Raw genomic sequence first — 22090 nt, 5'->3', positions numbered from 1 at the left:
AGTAAAAGAAATGCACTTATATGTACCACACCAAACCTACTGAACTTGGGTTACATTTTGACATCATTCCCAGGGTGATTTGTATGCACATTAAAGCTCAATAAATACTGAGGTACCATGAGCACTACTTATTCAGATACTTTGTAGAACTTGTTGGACCCTTTCTGAACTGACATGTGGTAATTAGGGTCAGATCAACTGATACCATTCTGGCTCTAAGCTTTGGTATAATTTTAAGCTGACCTTATGTGCAATGATTTTCTTATCTCAAAAAATCCATACCCTTCTATCACTCTAGCATGATTCTTGCTTATAAATAAAACAGCAGTGATGAAAGTAGGATCTTCAGCAAGCAAAAGATGAGAAGCACAAGTGCTATTGATACCCAAATCTATCTCCCGTTCAGATACCTCTGTTTATTCTACATACACAGCCAACTATCTGGTTTGTATTTACCTTTGTTGTTCTATTGGAATCTCAATACAAAGTGTCCAGAACAAAAGATTCCTTACCTATAAAATATGAGCTTTTATATTCCTTGTCCTGAGGGATATAACCACAACTTACCTGTAGATTAAACCTGTAAATCATAATTAACAATCCTTTTCTCATTGCCCAAGCCTCCTGAATCTCTCTCTCTCTCTTTCTCCCTTCTCCTTCCCCCCTCTGTTTTATGTTTTTACTGCTTGTTTATATTGCCATAATTCTGACTTTTTGTTAAATCTTGCCTGAACTGATATAGTAACCACCTTCCTAATTTTCTGCCTCTGTTATCTTCTCTTCCCAAGCCATCTTCCACAATGCAGTCAGAAATAACTTTTTCAAATATAAATCTTATGATGCCTAAGAAGCATTTGGTGGCCTCCCAAGCTCATTCTCCTTGTAAAATGGGACTAATAATAGCACCTATGTCAAAGACTTCTGATATTTAAATAAGTTAATGTACATAAAGTATTTAGAACAGTATTTGGTACAGAGTAAGGTCTATTAGATGTTAGCTCATGCTATGATTATTTTTCATAGCTTCATATGACCTCAACCTACCTTTCTAGTGAAAACAGTGTCTTATGAATTTCTTTTTTCCCCATACATTTCTTATAACACACAAGGTATTTTAAGGTTTATGTATGTACCTCATACTGGTTTCCCTGCTTGGAATACCTTTACTTTATTCTTTTCTCTGAAAATAATCCAAACACCCTACTTCACATTTTTGTTTTAAGACTAAATGAGTTCCTGGCCTAAAAGATTTCTTTTTGATGGCAAATTTTAACTTGTTGCCCATGATTCATTGAAATACATTTTTGAACTGTGATTATCTAATGTTGGAAGCTTATAGAATCCATTTGATAACTGTATAATGCTATCCAAATGGAATGTATGGCAACATTTCAGATTTTATTTCCATGAACATTCAAACTAAAGTAATCAAAGCTTTCCTAAGATAATGAACTGAGCAGCTAATTTTTGTAAATACAACAGCAGGTAGTTGTAATGTGTACAAATTCAATGAAAAAATAGTTATTTATAATCTTCAAATAGATACTACTAGGAAAATAATTTTGGTCAGACTGTTTATGCATACAATTTTAAAGCACTATTTCTTGGTGTTTTACCCCTGTTTTATTTGAAAAATAGTTCACTCTATTTAGAACTATAAGCATAACTTGCTTTAAAAATATACTTATTTTAGAAGAGATATAGTTTAGTGAATTACTTCAAATAGATGATTATCATAGCAGCATTAAGCAAGATTGGAATTTAAAGGAATTTGATAGTGAGTCCTACTAGTGTGTCACCTCCTAACTTCATGTTTCCTTAAGTGTGCATTCTGGAAATCTACATGATCATCCCTTGACGGTGACTATTAAACCTTCAAATTCATCAGCAGTTTCCCAAACCTATAAGACAGAATATCTGAGAATGTGTCCAAAAATCGTTTTGAACAAGCATGTCAGGCCCCCCTCCCAATAATGCATCATAAATGTTTGAGAACAACAGCACTAAGGTTTCAGTTCAGTTCCACTGCATTTGCTTCTGGTTCCAAAAGGAACCTGCTGTAATTCATTTGGATTGCTATGGTGGTTATTTGAACATGGTCACACATTACTCCTTTCTACATACCTATCATCACTTGTGCTGGTTCTTTTCCCTTCATCCATGATATTGTTGCTTTGTTCATCTTCTATTATTTTATTTGCTTTTCAAATGTTCTCTATTCAAGTATTTTTTTTGAACTCTTCTCTTGAGAACATATTCTCTCTCAATCTCAATCTCTGTCTCTCTGCCTCTCTCTCTCTGTCTCTCTCTCGCTTTCTCAACTCTTAATATGGATCACCTATAAAATTCTACACATACTGTCTTGGGCTCCTTATGTTTGAATTACCATCTAGTGTTACCTCTCCTAGGAGGAACCTTAGTGTCGTATTCAGCATGTAAGTCCTGAATGTATGCTGTATGTACACATACCCACCATCCTTTGCCCAGTAAAAGCATGCAATATAACTTGAAAACTAGTTAATGGTTAGTAGAACTGAGTATGTATTTATATACAGTTTTTCTTCAAAGTGAGGTGTTTGCCTCATACATCAGGGTAACTGGACATGCTAAGATGAATCCTTGAAACAAAGGTGCAACTTGGTATTCCTTAGTATAGTGAAGCCTAAAGACACAATCTTGTAGAACTATGTATGTCCAGCTTGTCCCTCTATTTAGACCCGTATTTGTTTGCTTCTTGTTTTCCAAGGGCTTCAATATTGTTGCTCTCAGTTTGATGACTGGAAATTGATGTCTTTGCCAAGAATTTGGTCTCTAATGCACTTGTCCCTGTGCCTAGCTGCTAACCTGTACCTATATTAGCTATCCTATAGTTATTCAATGGGTAGGACCATATCTTTTTCCCTTAACAAAGATATGCTTCCATGTAAGAAGGTATCTTCTGCTAACTGATGATTAAGATAACTCAGAGTGATTGCTGCCATAATATGGTGCAGAACTATGTCATGGAAGAAGCTCCTCTCAGTGGCTCTCTCTTAAGTAAAGGAAAAGGTGTATACTCACTTTGATGGCTTTCTTCTCCTAGCAGCCACACCATTGCTTTAGTTCTGGACTAATTATTACAAACTTATAAAAAAGCTATAATATTGAACCAGGATATAGTTCAGGCTGAGGTTAGAGATTTTAAATGAATTTCTGAGATATCTAAGCAGGTGAGGGCACATACACATACATATAAAATCCATTTATACTGGATATAAAAACTTTAATAAAAATATTTCCAGTTGACTACCTCAAACAGTTAGTTCTATTTTTACTAAAGGTTGTGCTGATTTGGTACAATCACCTTTGAGTTGAGATCAGAAGGTATAGAGTGAAGTAAAAGGGCTGAAAACAGAGGATTCCCTGTAAAACTGAGCTTTAATGTTGCCTTGCTGTAGCAAGTTACATAGTGAATTCTGGTCTGACTAAACAACAACAGAAACAATGGGTGGTAGAAGGTAATGTCCTCAGTTTTTCTCTGGAGACATCTTTTTGCTCTAACACAGAAGAATGTTTACCAATAAAAATGCTCACCCAAATGAATACAGTTATTAGTTAAGATTAAATATTTCTCATTTAGAACTTTTGTTCTTCCCAAACCTTCACAAACCTTGAAACTGACTGAGTTATATTACTGGTAAACAGCCACACATTTTCTATTTTGAAAATACAAGTGATTAGAGAGCCATTCAGTTAAAAAGAAAATGATTGTTAAGGAAGCAGGAGGTTTCTTGAACATTACAGAACAAACAAAATAAACTTTGAAATACACAGCATCACTCACACATTGCAGAGTTGTAATTGGGATGCTCGGTTATTGATAGTAACTAAGATGCTTATGTCCTTCTGAAAATCATCTGATGTGGTCAGACTTTCTTGCTTTCTATGCTGTATATCCTTCAAGATAGCACTCATCCATTTCATAAATCTTTATTGTATCCCTGCCATGTGTCAAAAACTTTGATGGCCTTTCAAGACCAATCTAGACCTGAAACTTTGAAGCTGGTGCAGGAAAGAGCATGGAATAAACTGGAATTAATAGAGATAAGTAATGTCTTCCAAAATTGAACTCAAATGGTTCAACAACTAAGACAAAGGATTGACAAATGAGAATACATGAAATTTTAAAGCTTCTGCACAATAAAAGAAAGGGTCTCTAAATTGAAGAGGCTGCCCACAGAAGGGAGAAAATCTTTGCCAGCTATACATCTGACAAGGGATTGATAACCAGAATATATAGGGAGCTCAAAAAACTAAACTCCCTCAAAATCAATGACACAATGAACACATGAACAAAGGAACCGAAAAGAGCTTTTTCAAAGGAAGAAGTTCAAATGGCTAAAAAGCACATGAAGAAATGCTCAACATCCCTGGCCAACAAGGAAATGCAAATCAAAACCACACTGACTCCACCTCACTCCTATTAGAATAGCTAGCATCAAGAACACAAACAACAACAAATATTGGTGAGGATGTGAGGAAAAAGGAACCCTCATACACTGCTGGTGGGTAGGAAAATGACTACAATCAATCACTATGGAAAACAGTATGGAGGCCACTCAAAAATCTAAAAATAGAACTGCTATATGATCAGCAATTCCATTCCTATGGATATACCCAAAGGAATGTAAGTCAGGTTACAATAAAGGCACCTGCACACCCATGTTTATTGCAGCAATCTTTATAATACTAAGTTATGGAAACAGCCAAGATGCCCCACTACTGATGAATGGATCAAGAAAATGTGACATTAACAACAGACACCATGGAAGTCCAGGAAATCATCAAAGACTACTTTGAGAACCTATATTCAAATAAATTTGAAAATCTTAAAGAAATGGACAGATTTCTAGATACATATGATCATCCAAAACTGAACCAAGAGGAAATTAATCACCTGAATAGATCTATAACACAAAATGAAATTGAAGCAGCAATCAAGAGTCACCCCAAAAAGAAAAGCCCAGGACCTGATGGATTCTCTGCTGAATTCTATCAGACCTTTAAAGAAGAACTGATACCAACCCTCCTTAAACTGTTCCATGAAATAGAAAGGGAAGGAAAACTGCCAAACACATTTTATGAAGCCAGTATTACACTTATCCCAAAACCAGGCAAAGACACCTCCAAAAAGGAGAACTATAGGCCAATCTCCTTAATGAACATTGATGCAAAAATCCTCAACAAAATAATGGCAAACCAAAATCAACAACACATCAAAAAGATTATTCACCACGACCAAGTAGGCTTCATCCCAGGAATGCAGGGATGGTTCAACATACGAAAATCAATAAACGTAATAAACCACATTAACAGAAGCAAAGACAAAAACCACATGATCATCTCAATAGATGCAGAAAAAGCCTTTGATAAAATCCAACACCATTTCATGATAAAAGCTCTAAGAAAACTAGGAATAGAAGGAAAGTACCTCAACATTATAAAAGCTATATATGACAAACCTACAGCCAGCATTATACTTAATGGAGAAAAACTGAAACCATTCCCTCTAAAATCAGGAACCAGACAAGGATGCCCACTATCTCCACTCCTATTCAACATAGTACTGGAATTCCTAGCCAGAGCAATTAGGCAAGAAGAAGGAATAAAAGGAATACAAATAGGTAAGGAAACTGTCAAAATATCCCTATTTGCAGATGACATGATCCTATACCTTAAAGATCCAAAAAACTCTACTCAGAAGCTTCTAGACATCATCAATAGCTATAGCAAGGTAGCAGGATATAAAATCAACATAGAAAAATCATTAGCATTTGTATACACTAACAATGAGCAAACTGAAAAAGAATGTATGAAAACAATTCCATTTACAATAGCCTCAAAAAAAAAAATCAAATACCTAGGTGTAAACCTAACAAAAGATGTGAAAGACCTCTACAACGAAAACTATACACTTCTGAAGAAAGAGATTGAAGACTATAGAAAGTGGAGAGATCTTCCATGTGCATGGATTGGTAGAATAAACATAGTAAAAATGTCGATACTCCCAAAAGTAATCTACATGTTTCATGCAATTCCCATCAAAATTCCAATGACATTCATTAAAGAGATCAAAAAATCTACCGTGAAATTTATATGGATACACAGGGAGCCACAAATAGCCAAGGCAATACTCAGTCAAAAGAACAATGCAGGAGGTATCACAATACCTGACTTCTAACTATATTACAAAGCAATAACAATAAAAACAGCATGGTACTGGCACAAAAACAGATATGAAGATCAGTGGAACAGAATAGAAGACCCAGATATGAAGCCACACAACTATAACCAACTTGTCTTTGACAAAGGAGATAAAAATATACGATGGAGAAATAGCAGCCTCTTCAACAAAAACTGCTGGGAAAACTGGTTAGCAGTCTGCAAAAAACTGAAACTAGATCCATGTATATCACCCTATACCAAGATTAACTCAAAATGTATCAAGGATCTTAATATCAGACCACAAACTCTAAAGCTGATACAGGAAAGAGTAGGAAATATTCTGGAGTTAGTAGGTATAGGTAAGAACTTTCTCAATGAAACCCCAGCAGCACAGCAACTAAGTGATAGCATAGATAAATGGGACCTCATAAAGCTAAAAATCTTCTGTTCATCAAAAGAAATGGTCTCTAAACTGAAGAGAACACCCACAGAGTGGGAGAAAATATTTGCCAGCTATACTTCAGACAAAGGACTGATAACCGGAATATATAGGGAACTTAAAAAACTAAATTCTCCCAAAACTAATGAACCAATAAAGAAATGGGCAAGTGAACTAAACAGAACTTTCTCAAAAGAAGAAATTCAAATGGCCAAAAATCACATGAAAAAATGCTCACCATCTTTAGCAATAAAGGAAATGCAAATTAAAACCACACTAAGATTCCACCTCACCCTGTTAAAATAGCCATCATAAGCAACACCACGAACAACAGGTGTTGGCGAGGATGTGGGGAAAAAGGAACCCTCTTACACTGCTGGTGAGAATGCAAACTAGTACAACCACTCTGGAAAAAAATTTGGAGGCTACTTAAAAAGCTAGACATCGATCTACCATTTGATCCATCAATACCACTCTTGGGGATATACCCAAAAGACTGTGGCACAGGTTACTCCAGAGGCACCTGCACACCCATGTTTATTGCGGCACTATTCACAATAGCCAAGTTATGGAAACAGCCAAGATGCTCCACCACTGATGAATGGATTAAGAAAATGTGGTATCTATACACAATGGAATTTTATGCAGCCATGAAGAAGAACGAAATGTTATCATTCGCTGGTAAATGGATGGAATTGGAGAACATCTAATTCTGAGTGAAGTTAGCCTGGCCCAAAAGACCAAAAATCATATGTTCTCCCTCATATGTGGGCATTAGATCAAGGGCAAACACAACAATGGGATTGGACTTTGAGCACATGATAAAAGCGAGAGCACACAAGGTAGGGGTGAGGATAGGTAAGACACCTAAAAAATTAGCTAGCATTTGTTGCCCTTAATGCAGAGAAACTAAAGCAGATATCTTAAAAGCAACTGAGGCGAATATGAAAAGAGGACCAGGAACTAGAGAAAAGGTGAGATAAAAAAGAATTAACCTAGAAGGTAACACAAGCATAGGAAATTCATGTGAGTCAACTCCCTCTATAGCTATCCTTATCTCAACCAGCAAAAACCCTTGTTCCTTCCTATTATTGCTTATACTCTCTCTACAACAAAATTAGAAATAAGGGCAAAATAGTTTCTACTGGGTATTGAGGGGGTGGGGGGAGAGGGAGGGGGCATAGTGGGTGGTAAGTGAGGGCATGGGGGCAGGGGGGAGAAATGACCCAAGCCTTGTATGCACATATGAATAATAAAATAATAAAAAAAGAAAATGTGACATGTATATGAAATGGAATTTTATTTAACCATTAAGAGCAGGTAAATGGATGGAACTGGAGAACATCATCTTAAGTGGCCAAAAACCACAGTTTTCTCTCATATGTGGAAAATAGACCTAATACAAATACAGCAATACTACGAAAAATAGGTCAGGCTAAGGAGAGGTCACACACAAGAGAGAGGGTAAAAGAAGGAAGTTAAGAAGGTGAATATGGTTGATATACTCTTCATACAAGAATTGGGTGGTAAGGGAGGAGTTGGGGGAAGGGGGGAGAAATGACCCAAGCCTTGTATGCACATATGAATAATAAAACAATAAAAAAAAGAAAAAAAGAAAAAAAATCCAACATAAAAAATAAAGAATAAATATAGAAATTTTAAACCTGTTGAAACCACCATAAGAAAGGGAATAAGGTAAGAAGAAAAATAGAGGAGGTGAACCAATTCTGGTTATCATACATATACACATGGAAGTGCCACAAGGAAATTCCCTGTATAGCTGTCTTAAAGAAGCAAAAACATCATTTTTTTTCTTTTGCAAAATCAAAGAACAGGAGGGTGGAACAAGTTCTTCTTGGGGTGTTGGTACAAGTGGGAGGGTAGGAGGTGGGGAAAGATTGTGGGAAGATGAATATACTGTGTGCACATGTATGTAAATGGAAAAATGATACCCATTGAAACTATTCCAGGAATGGTGGGAGGGAGGGATAAAAGAGAATGGTGGAGGGAGTGGATTCATGTATGATATATTTGATATATTGTAAGAATTTTTGTAAATGCCACAATGTACCCCCACCCAGCACAATAATAAATGAAAAAAAATTCTCCTACATTGTGTCCTGAGACTACATTCTCCTGGTTCTGCTCCTTGGTTACAGATTCAGCCTTCTCTTTTTCTATTTAACTCTAAAATGTCACTGTTTTCCAGGTTTTGCCCTTGGTTCTGCTCTTGTTCTGTACTCTCCCTAGGTAATATATTCATCATGATCTCTACATTTATGTCTCCTAAAATCTCTATCTCTAACTCTGGTTTCTCTTCTGAATTCTATACTCAAACTTCTAGCTTCCCTACTGGCAAAACCATCATAGCTGCTCTGCTGCTGATTCCTTCATGGTCCAAACCACACATATGATCCTCTTTTTTAATCCCCAACTCCACCCACAAACCTGCTCCCTCTTCCTTATATCATTTTTGGACATATGGTACTGCCCTATTTTCTGTCCTCCAGGTTAGAAACCCACACATCTCTGATGTCACTTCTTTCCTATCACACATCAAATCAGCTTTCAAAACCTGCTAATTCTACCTTTCCCGCATGCTCTCTTTTCTATCTCTACCACCAACAGCTTTGTTTAGACCAGCAATTACAAACTGGCAGCCTACACACCATGTGCACTTATTTCACAAGCACACCGTTTATTTTTTTTAAATGCAACAGCCTCTGAAATGGACCTATACTCTCTATCTGTTCTGTGCCCCATGGTATTGAACTAGTATCTTATATCTAATAGTCAAGCAGTGTCTTGAATTGAATGCCTGGTCATCACAAAGCTGGTAGATAATAGATAACCTGGGTGGAAAATATGAAACATATGTACATAAAATGATTTATTAATAGCCCAAAGCAGACTATAAGAAGAATATCACAGAAAAACAGAGTAGGCAATTGATTTTTCTATGTGCTGAGGAAAATGGAGAGTCTAGTTTGGAAGGAGTCATGCCAGCTGATAAGCAAGGAAGACACTTTTAGGGGCAAATTCATACATGTATGGGGGAGAAAGCTGTCACCTCTTTAAAAGACTGTTAATGCCACTTCAAAGCTACTCTTTCTTCTTGTTTCAGTTAAAACTCTTTGGAGACTTTATAAGAAACTAGCCAAGGCCACTGAGTCAGTCAGATTCATTTTTTATACAGCCTAAATTAAACTAGGCTCATAATAATACTGAACTGAGCATGACCAGCAGTATTCATGCCCACCATCTTTCCTTTTAGATCTTGTACTCTAGAACCCTGAACAGCATTACCAGAAGTGTCTGTCATCTTCCAATTTGTTTTTCTTTCACATCAAATGGATAATATGTCAACATAATAAGGAAGGCACATGTCATGTAATGGTGTGAGCACACAGTCATCACATTTATGAACCAAAAAAAAAAATCCTATCTTCCATATTTGGACATGTGCTCCATGACCTTGAGTTGAGCATGCCAAGTTACTTTTTGAACTATGACCTTACATTGATCATGCTCAGAAATGTACACATTAAACTGAGCATATTCAAAATTTGCCTAATGTGCTTTCCTACATAAACAAGTATAGAGTCTCCGAATAAAATCCATGTTTTCTTTCTTTGAGTAGAGCATTGATTTGGAAATAACCTCACCACTCTTCTTACCTGCTGCAAGTAATGAATCTTTTTCCACTCTTATCTCTTGGTCGTGCTTGTTGCATTTGTACTCACCAGAGATGCAAAGCCATTTCAGTCAGTTATAATTAGAGAATTCTCAGAGGAGAAGAGATATGATCTAAGCCCCGAAGATGGACAGAATATATAAAATATGAGATGTTGTTGCTTCATTTTTATGTTTATATACTAAATAAGGACTTTGCTGCAAAAACTATAGGTGTAACCAGGTTAAAGAGGGAGAATGGATGCTTATTCAAACTCTAAACACTTGGACAAGTAAAGGGGGATCACTTGATGATTGAAAGCAATAAATATAAAACTGAAAAAAATGAGGATGCTATTTTAAATAGTGAGAAGTACATTTCTGAAAGTATCCATAGCTTCAGATAAATTTAGAGCTTTCATGTTGGCTGTGGTGGTTCATGCCTGTAATACCAGATAGTCAGAAAATGCGGATATCTGGAGGATGGTGGTTTGAGGCCAGCCTGGGCAAAAACTTAAGGAGACCCTATCTCAGTCAGCAAGCTGGGTATGGTGGCACACATCTGTCATACAGGCTATATTAGAGACTTGAGCAGGATGACTGCAGTCCAGGGCAGCCCAGACAAAAACCATGAGACCCTACCTAAAAAATAACTAAGGCAAAAAAGGCTGGAGGTGGGGCTTGAGTGGTAAAATTCCTTCCTAGCAAGTGTGAGGCTCTGAGTTCAAACCCCAGTATTTGAACTTTCAAAAAACTCATTTGCTAAATTTATGAATGATGAAACAGGGAATTTAAGAGAAATCACAATGGTTTGTGAAAAGACACTGGGAAATCAATCATGCTTTAACATTGTATGCTTGTTTGCTCTCTACGTAAAGAAAAATATTGACCTAGGTGGTGAATGCTGCAGGCAGACCTAAAAGCCATTTTTTGATGTTCCCATTACTTTATGGTCACTGCCACCATAAGATGGGCTATAGTATAAGACTTTACTTTAGTTCATATTACTGCTAGGATTGTAGCTAGAGGTACTTTGCTGATGAAAATGTTCTCTTATAAATAGCTTAGAGAGAGCCTTACTTCTGTATCAGACGCTGCACCTGGAGTAGTGTAACAAACATAAAAGCTATCCCTATTCTCCTTTGAATGGATTTCCTCTAGCTGAGCCAAATGGTTTTGTGTTGTTCCTTCGAACCCAAATCTTTGTCTAGGCTCAGATACAGGATGTATCTATTTTCTGCCTTTCATTCATCTATTATGCCCTCTTCTCTGGAGCCCATGGTACTCTGTTATTTTTCAAAGTGTTTGTGATCTCTCCATCTTAGCATTGCAGAGATACTGGTGCTATGGTGAAGTCAAGGGGAATCAATTGTACCTGGCCTCCTCCAGCTGGGCCTAGCAATACTACCTTTGAAAAGAATCAAACTTCCTAATGATGACCTTTTCAACCATTGTTTTTTGTTTCCCCACAGCACTATTCCTTACCAATACCTCCTCCTACAGCTGATTAGCTAGAGCATTTGTCACTCCTTGCAGCATAGCAAAATGTTTAATATGTGGCCCCTACCAGGAGACTATACCAGTATCTAGCCCACCTCTGTGAGGGTAGAGTCCAGTTTTGTGACAAAGAAGGATACCATTGTTCTTCATGGTTTCCCTTGGGTGTTCTATTCTGTCACTAGCCATGTTGGTTCCTTATTGGAAAGTCTGTCTAGGATTTCCTCAAAACATATAGAGAACCATTTATTAATAAAGCTTCTAAATTAGTAGCTGGTCTCAGATTTTAGTTGTTTGTATTCTCTCACTAGATGAATTTTTGGAATGTCATAATTAATAGTACATAGAACATTTGGAAAGGAACTAAAGATGAGGAAGTGGTAGGGAAATTGAGGAGGAAATATCACATATGTATGAGAATAAGGGAAGACACAATTTAAACAGAAAATCACAACAAAATATTGTTAAAAATCAAAGCCCCTGATTTTTCTAATCATAATTAAATACTATCTTTAAGAAGCCTTTATATTTATATCACAGTGGGGACAGGGTAGATGTATCATCTTAGAAATCACCTGTCTATCCAAAAGCTCAAAAGAAACCCAGTGAGGGAGACTTCTAGTTAGAATTAAGAACACCCATGATAGCAATTAGCTGAAAAAGTGGTAGAATATACACATAAGAAAAACCAGGTTGCTTAATTATTTCATATTTTAGACTGGAGTATACAACCCATACTCAGAGGCATGTTAATGCTGCAGCTGTGGAAGCAATCCACTCTGGGTGAAGGCAATAGAGAAGTGCATTGTCTGTAGAAATATAAAAAGTATAAGACTAAAAGTTGGTGTTTATGTTGTTATCACTACTAATTCTAAATAATACCAGTAATAAAATAATATTCCCCACTGCCAGGATGGACTACTCTCCAAAACTCTTTCATTCCCCAACTGCCACCTCCCAATGCGCATACACACACGCACACACACACGCGCGCGCGCACACACACACACACACACACACACACACATGGAGTGGAAAGAAATAGAGAGGAAGACATAAAGGAGGAGGGAGGAAGAGTAAAAAGGAGGAGAGAGAAAGACTGACAGATACTGTTTTGTCTTACTGAGCCTGCTGCACCATACTTATGCTTCCTTTTTTAGATCCTCTTCTTCCTTTTCTCCAATCTTTAAACATTGGAGTCCCCCAGACTTAATCCTTAGTTTTACTTTTCATTTCTGTCTGTATTTACTCCCTTAAGTAATTTCCATATGCTGATGACTCCCAAATTAATATCTCTATATCTACTGCCAATTCTACATCTGCAAGTAGAAGTCTAATAAATATCTCAAACGTAATATTTCCAAAATTGAATTCCTAGTATCTCCATAGAACCTGCAGTCTTCCTTCCTCATCTCAGTTGATGGGAACTTCCCTCTTCCAAGTTGGTCAGATCAAAAATTTCGGAGTCATCATCCTTGATTTATTCTCCCCTGACACAGCACAACCAATACACTAGGAAATCCTCTTGTCTCTAATTTCAAAATATTTCCAGAATCTGAGGACTTCTCATCACTCTCACTGCTTCCATACTAGTCTGAGCTACCATCATCTCTTGCCTGATTTGCTACAAACTATACCGAATAGTCCACCTGCTATACTGAGAATTAAAGCTGATGCCCCTGTAATGGTCTATGAAACCATATATGTCTAACTTCCTGTTATCTCTATGACTTCATCTCCTATTCCCTTCTCCTTCACTTCCTTCACTCAGCCACACTAGTCACCTTGCTATTCCTTGAAGATACAAAATACTTCTCAGCATTGGTCTGAGGCATGTCTTCTCCCTATAATGCTTCACTACCTGAATATCTGCATGCTTCACTCTCTCATTCCCTTCAGGTCTTTGATCCAATATCCCCTTCACAATGAGGCCTGCCCTGATTTGCTTATAGTAACGAAACCCATTATTTTGTACAATTAATATATGCTAACTAAATTGTGTTAGAATGGATGAAATATAAAATAAAATAATATGCAACTTACTCCTACCCCACTCCTACCTCCTCATAGGTTATCTTTATTACTTTCTAACCTTCTATAAAGTTATTAATTTTGCTTACAGTTGTCTGTCTTCCCTCACTAGAATATAAGCACAGATTTTGTCTCTTTTTCCCTCATACATTCCCAGTGCCTAGAATATTTCTTGCCTGGCATGTAGTATGTGTTCGGTAAATTAGTGTTCAATAAATAAGTGACTGCTATTGAAGAACACCTATCTTGTTACTTATTGAAAAATGACTGAAGATACACAAAGCTAGGCATGGGCACACCTACACATCAAGAATAGGCACTTTAATATAGATTTTCTTGTATACTGAAGAAATTGTGGATGTTTGTGTACTGTCTTGTTTAGATTAGGACTTCATTCTTGACTGAAATTGTGCTTGTTCATGTACACTTGGAAATCCTTACTTCCTGCCAGTTGTAGTTGAAGGATATATTATAAGAAAAACTCCCTTGGTTCAACAAATGTCAGTTATTCTAAATCCCTCTTTCATACTTACCCATTCACTTTTGTTGTTTGTATTTTCCTTTACTGAGGATTGTTTTGAAAGTAATTACACAGGACTCTAAAAAATAAGCATAATTATTTACCTAATCTCTCATTTGTCCAGATTTCCACTGAGAACAAAGAAATCCAAATGAGAGAAATCACCAACAAACTTACTTGTTTTAACTACTAATGTACCAGCATTTTAAACTAAACTGTAATCTTCAACTGGCTTATAAACAAAATATTACTTTACTACTTTGGCTTATGTATAAATAAAAAGCCTTTATTATGTAACCTTATGAGATCTCCCACTAACCACAAGACAGATATTAAGAATTTTTCTCTTCATCTTATATGTGTAAAATGTAATTCAGTAACTTCATATTTCTATTCTGAAATATTTCATTACAAGTGTTTTTAATTATCTAATTTTTTTCATTATTACCAGTGGTTTTCTTTCCAAATTTTCTTCATTACTTTCCACAAGAAATCCTACTGGTACTTTTAGCCACACACAGTAAAATTGTCTCTTAAAACTTTTGCTTGGAAAGGAGAGATAACTGAGTAGCTTCCTAGGGCAAAGTAGTCTGTTCTAACTATGAATGAACAAAATGATCCAGCATTATTTGTGAAATGTGAAACAGCAGTCAAAACAGATAGAATGTAACTTTCTTGGACAAACAGTCTAAAATATCAATTATGTACTAAGATTAAACTTTCTTATTTGGTCTCAATTAAGATCCAATGGACCATTTATTGATTGACTTAAAGAGAAATAAGAAGAAACATGTTACAATTAAATTTAACTTTTAAGTCATGGGGCCTTAGCAATTTGTTCTGATGTTATATTACATTGGAGAATAAATTTTTTAATTCCTACTCCACAATAGGAAAGACCTCATTTCTTTTTCCAAGGCCTAATATATCATGTTTTATCTTAAAAGAAAAATAAGAATGTATAGCAATTGACTGCATTCTGAAACCTAGGTAATACATCTGACATAACTACTCTGTTAAAAACTGAGGAATCCTAGAAGATAGAAAACATTCTGTGCAAGGTTGGTCAAGGAGCTATGTTGAAGAGGCATAGTCCTTGGAAGGCCTATTTATTCTCAGAAAGTCATTAGACATAGCTAGTGACTTTCTAACTCTGCATCAAGCGAGGAAAGTCTAGCTTTATATGTAGGTAATATGTTCTTCTAAGTATTTTATGTCTTTTAAGTGGAAAGCAATTAATTCAAAAATTTTATTTTAAACATTTGTAAAACATAACGTATTTTAAAAGATTTTCCCCAATATGACAATTATATAAAAACTCTTAAACATTTTTGGTATATTTATTTCAATCTTTCTTCCTACTCATAAAGGTTATATATTTGCAATGGCATTATTCTTAATAACTTTATAGCTTTCTTTTCAGAACTTTTTTTTGACAGTACTAGGGTTTCAACTCAGGGCTTTGTACTTGCTAGGTAGCCGCTCTCCAACTTGAGCCATGCCTACAGCCTTTTGTTGCTATAATTATCTTGAAGGTAGGGTCTTACATTTTGTCCAGGTTGGCCTGGACCTTGGCCCTCCTAGTTTTATGCTTTCTGCCATAGCTATGATGAAGGGCTGCGCTACCATGCCCAGTTTTTTTCTGTAGCTGGCCTCGAACTGTGATATTCCTGATGTCAGCTTCATCCTGGGTAGCTTGTGGTGATAGGAGCCTGCCACTGTGCTCAGCTATTGGTTGAAATGGAGATTTCACTAAGATTTTGCCCAGGCTGGCCTTGAACTGTGTTCTTCTGATCTCAGCCTCCCACGTAGCTAGGATTATAGGTGTGAGCCACTGGTGTCTGGCATGTTTTTTAGAACTTGATATCATATAATAAACATTTACCAAATTGTTGCAAAGTTCTCATAACCATAATTTTAATGGATGTCTAATGGTCCATTGAATAAATGAGCCACAATACACATTTGGATTCATTCCAATTTGGACCATTGTAAGCAATTATTTGGTGGGTATGTACCCACATAATTATTTCTGCACAATTGGATATTTTTCTTTAGTATAGACACCCACAAATTAAACTACTGGGTCAAAGAGTAACTCTTTTAAAAATAATATTACAGTTTGATTTTGTTTTAGCCGAAAAGGTGTGTGTGTGGTGTGTGTGTGTGTGTGTGTGTGTGTGTGTGTATAATGATGTATATGCATCAAAATTTAGCTGACGGGCTGGCCGGTTTGCAAATGATAATTACTTATCTTTACTTTTAACATTTCATTATTGTCAAAATTTTCTACAATGGATATGTATTTCTTTTAAATTAAGAAATGATGATCAGTTATAAAAACATAGAGTTAAGTGTGTTGACTTACAACACAGACTCGTAATGCAAACTGATTATGTTTGAATAGTTACCTACCAGTTTTCTGATCTAGGCAAGTATGTTGATCAGCTTTCCATTATTATGGCAAAGTACATGAGAAAATCAACTCAAAATGAGATTTATTTTGACTCATGTTTTAGAAGTTTTTGCCCATGGTCAGCTGGCTTCCTTGTTTTGGGGTCAGTGGTAAGGCAGAATATAATGGCAGAAGGATATGGCTTAGCAAATCTGGTTACATTATGGTGGCTTGGAAGTATGGGGTGGGAGAAACCAGGGACCAGGTTCCCTATATACCCTTCAAATGCATGCTTCCAGTAGCCTGCTTTCTCCAACTTGACCCCACCTCCTAATGTTTCTACCACATACCAATAATGCCACCAGCTGGTGACCATGCCTTCATCCCATGAGCCTTTGGGAGACATTTCAGATCCAAACTATAATAGTATAGAATAATAGTGCCTCAGCTCTCTTGTTTGTAAACCGAGGAGATGATGTATGCATCATGAAACTGTTTACCTCATATCTATGTTGTGAGAACTAATGAGCTAATCCATGTAAAGTGCTGAGAACAATGTCTAGCACATAATAAACACCCCATAAATGTCAGCTACCATATTTTGCACATGCAACAGCAATTCACATCTCCCAACCCTGACTACCCCCTCTCAATTCTAATGTTGACAATTCAATCCAGTACAGTCAAACATAACATGACTGTCCTAAAGACATGCAGTGGTTATGAGAGGTAGGATTTGAAGCTCAGATCCCTCCCTCTGTCATTCCATATGTATACACTGTCTTCTCTGCTCTCCAGGAGAGTTTTATTGAAGGAGAAACCAGGATATTCTGAAAGCACTGGTTCTATGCCACAACTAATCCTAGGTTGGAAAGGGGGAATTTTGAAGCCTCCTTTTAAAGGCAATCTTTATATATCTTACAGTTTCATCTGTGACTGACATTTAGCTTAAATATAATGTTGTAAAATATAAATCTGAAAATTTACAGCAGTGCATACATTTGATACAAGTCTCTAAATTTCACAAAGGTGGCTTTCTCTCCAAATGCGGACTTGATTAGCTTGCATTATCAAAAATTGCAAAATTGAATGTCACTTACTGTTCTGTGTACAAAAAGTTTGTAAGTTATAATTTATCAGAAAATATAAAAATGAGAAGAAGTTTTCATTTTTAATTATAATTTCAGGATGAATAATCTACGTAGTGACCCACATGTAATTTTGTAGAATAATCTATAAATTATTGAATGGACACACAAAAAAATCAATGCTTTTTAACAAAATCAACTCTGTTTAAGGCAATGTATAGAAACAAACAAATATAGTAGGGAAGTTCACTGTGTGAAGAATCACCAGAGAGATTACTTTACGCAGTAAATAACCATTATGTTATCTATTGCTTAAGCTCAGGATTTTCCTATGTAATCCACAGAAATTCTTAACATGAGTCCTTTGTACTCTTCTGAATCTGATAGCCATGGTTTCAGCCTTTTGACACTTTAATACTTTCAGGAAAGAAGAGTAAACATGCACCTAAATATCTGGAAGCTTTTTTTTCACGTCAAAGACTTTATAGCATACATAAAATGGACACCCAATCAACATATTCCAATTAGAACTTTTTGGTCTGACCGTGATAGTGATGTTTTAGGCCATTCTTCAAATAACGTGTTGCTCCTTTTTCTTCTAGATGTTATGAAATTAATTTCATGCCTAAGGATATGCCAGAGTGTGCACCTTCAGGAGACAGAAACTCAATTTGCCTCCTCTTCTAACTTTTCAATTAAAAGAGATCAAATACTGGTGTATGATAGTCATGGCATAAGCACGTGTCTGCATTTCCATTCTAGGCAGCAATATGAAAATCACATCAACAGTGTAAAAAGAAAACATTTGAAGCTCAGGGCATATCTGTGCCTCTTTGTGGAAAGCTCCAGATAGGAAGTTATTATCTGGACACTTAAGGTCAGGAGAGTACCTAATATGCATGACATCACTTAAACATACTCTAAGCTTTTCTTAAACTATCCTTTACTTATATACTGCTATAAAGCTAAAACATACACACAATTTTTATTTTAATCAGAGACCACTGAGTAGAAAACCTACAAGGCTTTTGAACGAGCTGCATCTCACTTAGGCCTAATAAACTCTGATTATATTAGGAAATGCAGTTTATTAACTCTCATAAACCAAGGTCAATGATTCCATGTCCCAGGAAGATAAAATGAAATGAAAAGAGTTGAGTAATATCAAGAGTTTTGACCAGTTGCTTTTAAGGTATCTGCTTTAGTTTCTCTGCGTTGAGGGCAACAAATGCTAGCTAATTTTTTAGGTGTCTTACCTATCCTCACCCCTTACTTGTGTGCTCTCGCTTTTATCATGTGCTCATAGTCCAATCCCCTTGTTGTGTTTGCCCTTGATCTAATGTCCACATATGAGGGAGAACATACGATTTTTGGTCTTTTGGGCCAAGCTAACCTCACTCAGAATGGTGTTCTCCAATTTGTTGCCCTCAACGCAGAGAAACTAAAGCAGATACCTTAAAAGCAACTGAGGCCAATAGGAAAAGGAGACCAGGAACTAGAGAAAAGGTTAGACCAAAAAGAATTAACCTAGAAGGTAACACACACGCACAGGAAATCAATGTGAGTCAATGCCCTGTATAGCTATCCTTATCTCAATTAGCAAAAACCCTGTTCCTTCCTATTATTGCTTATACTCTCTCTTCAACAAAATTAGAGACAAGGGCAAAATAGTTTCTGCCAGATATTGGGGGGGGAGAGGGAGGGGGCGGAGTGGGTGGTAAGGGAGGGGGTGGGGGCAGGGGGGAGAATTGACCCAAGCATTGTATTCACATATGAATAATAAAACAATAAAAATTAAAAAAAAAGAATTTACACAGACAAAAAAAAAAAAAGAGTTGACCATACAATGCAGCGGATGAACTTCAGGTATTTCAGATTTGATTTCTATGAGCAATAGTCTTTTGTCATAAAAATAAGAAAAAGGAAAACTACTGGGGTGCTAAGATACTCACCTCCCTGTACTAGGATAACTCATGAGGAAACAAAAGCTCTGCCTAAATGAATAAGCTCTAAAATCTATCAAAAAAGAAAGTACCTTCATTTTCGTTGTCACTGAAGAGCCTTCTGCTAAATGGAGAAGTAGATGTCATACTGACTGAGGCTACATTTTGTGACAGCAGGAAAATAGGATCTGACTTGAAAGGCCCTGAAGAAGACTGTCAGGACTTTGTAATGTAGGTTTTAGGGGACAGGACTAACATCAGTGTCACAAGCTAGCTGGAGTAGAGCTGGCTTTGACTGAATGAGGCTCTTACATTCCTAAGATGCAGTCTGGCCTCTAGATATCAGTAAGTATGTGTGTGTGTGAGGGGGAGCACTACTCTAGTTTAAAAGCTTTTTAAAGGACTTCATTATGTAATAATTTAGCATTGAAAAGAATAGTAAATGCAGCTATTTTTCTCCAGGTAGAATTGTTGAAAGGGACAATTTTAAACAGTTGTCTCCACTTTTAGCAGAGATAATATACAAGTTGTCCTTGGTGAGAGGAAGGCTAGCTGCCAAGTCCAAAAGGAATGTGAATGTAAAATTGAGTTTGAAATAAACTGATTCCCAATGGTCCCTTTCGTAAAATGGCATACAGACCTGCTTGGCGAGTGATGCAGAATCATTTTGAAAATTCATTGATTTTTATCAGTGTGTTTTATTCCCTCAAGTTCTCTATAACACCCTCCCTACATATGTGTGTGTACACACACACACACACACACACACACACACACACACACACACACACTCATACCTGAGTACATGAAAATGGCTTATCTTGGTATCCAGTCCTTTCTTCTGACTCTTGGAGCAAGTGCAAACCTTTAGACACTTATACACATAGTATAGAGCATAATAGTCTGTACCAATGGGGTTAGCAGACTTGGAGTTACTTCCTAGTTATGTGATTCTGGACAAGTTAATTAACTTCACTGAGTCTCATTTTCCATACATGTAAGGTGGGACTAATAACAATACCTACTTCATAGGTTTGCTTTGAGGATTAAGCAAGCTAATACAATGAAGAACTTTGCATGTGTCTTATAAACAGTCAGAATGGTAGATTATTATATTTTGGGAATATTGTGATTCATACTTCATTAGAATCATCATCATCAAAGGCTGATATTACCTTATAAGGGCTGTTTGGTTATAGTTGGTCAAAAAATCATGTTTCCAGGCCAGTTTCTCAATAGAAGCATTCTTTTTATATAAAGTATTTTTATATTAGTGTAGTTAATTGTGCATATTAATTTTTATATTTATATACATGCATATGATGTGCTTTGATCAACTTTACCCTCCCATTGGTGTTTCTAATTCTCCTTTCTTCATCCCATTTAAATAATAGTTTTAGTGGGTTTCATTATACTATTTTCATGTATATGCATATGTGATGTAGTCAATCATATTTTCCCTTCATTATCCTCTCCTTCCCCCTCCTCTTTCCCCAATGAAAACCCCTAAACTGTCCCATATTTTCAAATATGTGATATTAATATTATTATTATGTATATATTCCACATATGAGAAAAAACATTTGGTATTTGTCTTTCTGAGCTTGGCTCATCTTAACATGATGATCTCTAGTTCTATCCATTTTCCAGCAAATGACATAATTTCATTCTTTAGGTTGGAATAATACTCCATTATATACATGTACTATATCTTCTTTATCCATTCATCAGTTGTTGGACACCTAGTCTGATTCCATAGTGTAGGCATTATGAATAGTGCTGCAATAAAAATGAACGTGCAGGTATCTCTGTTGTATGTTGGGCATGTTCCTTCAGATACATACCCAAGTTGTATAGTAGGATCATATGGTAGTTCTATTTTACTTTTCTGAAGAACCTCCATATTGATTTCCATAGTGGTTGTGCTAATTTACACTCCCACCAACAGTGTATAAGGGTTCTTTTCCCCCTGTGTTGTTGCCAGAATCTGTTGTTGTGCTCTTAATGATCGCAATTCTGACTAAGGTAAAATGGAATTTCAGTGTAGTTTTAATTTGCATTTTGTTTATGGCTAAGAATGTTGACCATTTATTATTGCATTTATTGGCCATTTGTACTTCTTGTTTTGAGCAACTGTCCAATTTGTTTGGCCATTTATTCATCGTATCATTTTCTTTTGTTGTTTAATTTTTTGAAGTCTTTATATATTCTGGATATCCTTTGATGAATAACTTGCAAAGAGTTTTTCTCATTCTCTGTTGCCCCTTCATTCTAGTAATTGTTTCCTTTGCTGTGCAGAAG

At 36.3% G+C, this 22090-nt stretch overlaps 1 protein-coding gene and 1 pseudogene across 1 annotated transcript in view; one reads left to right on the top strand and one right to left on the bottom strand.

The window, feature by feature from the left end:
• Positions 1 to 22090, top strand: part of Il1rapl2 (interleukin 1 receptor accessory protein like 2) — a 1059626-nt gene that overhangs the window by 650081 nt on the left and 387455 nt on the right. The window lies entirely within an intron of this gene.
• On the bottom strand, positions 9988 to 10081 carry LOC141420202 (small nucleolar RNA U13; annotated as a pseudogene).

The sequence above is a fragment of the Castor canadensis genome, chromosome X, assembly GCF_047511655.1.
Source record: "Castor canadensis chromosome X, mCasCan1.hap1v2, whole genome shotgun sequence".
Lineage (NCBI taxonomy): Eukaryota > Metazoa > Chordata > Mammalia > Rodentia > Castoridae > Castor > Castor canadensis.
Note: the sequence above shows the minus strand (reverse complement) of the source record. Positions and strands in the feature narration are given on the sequence as shown.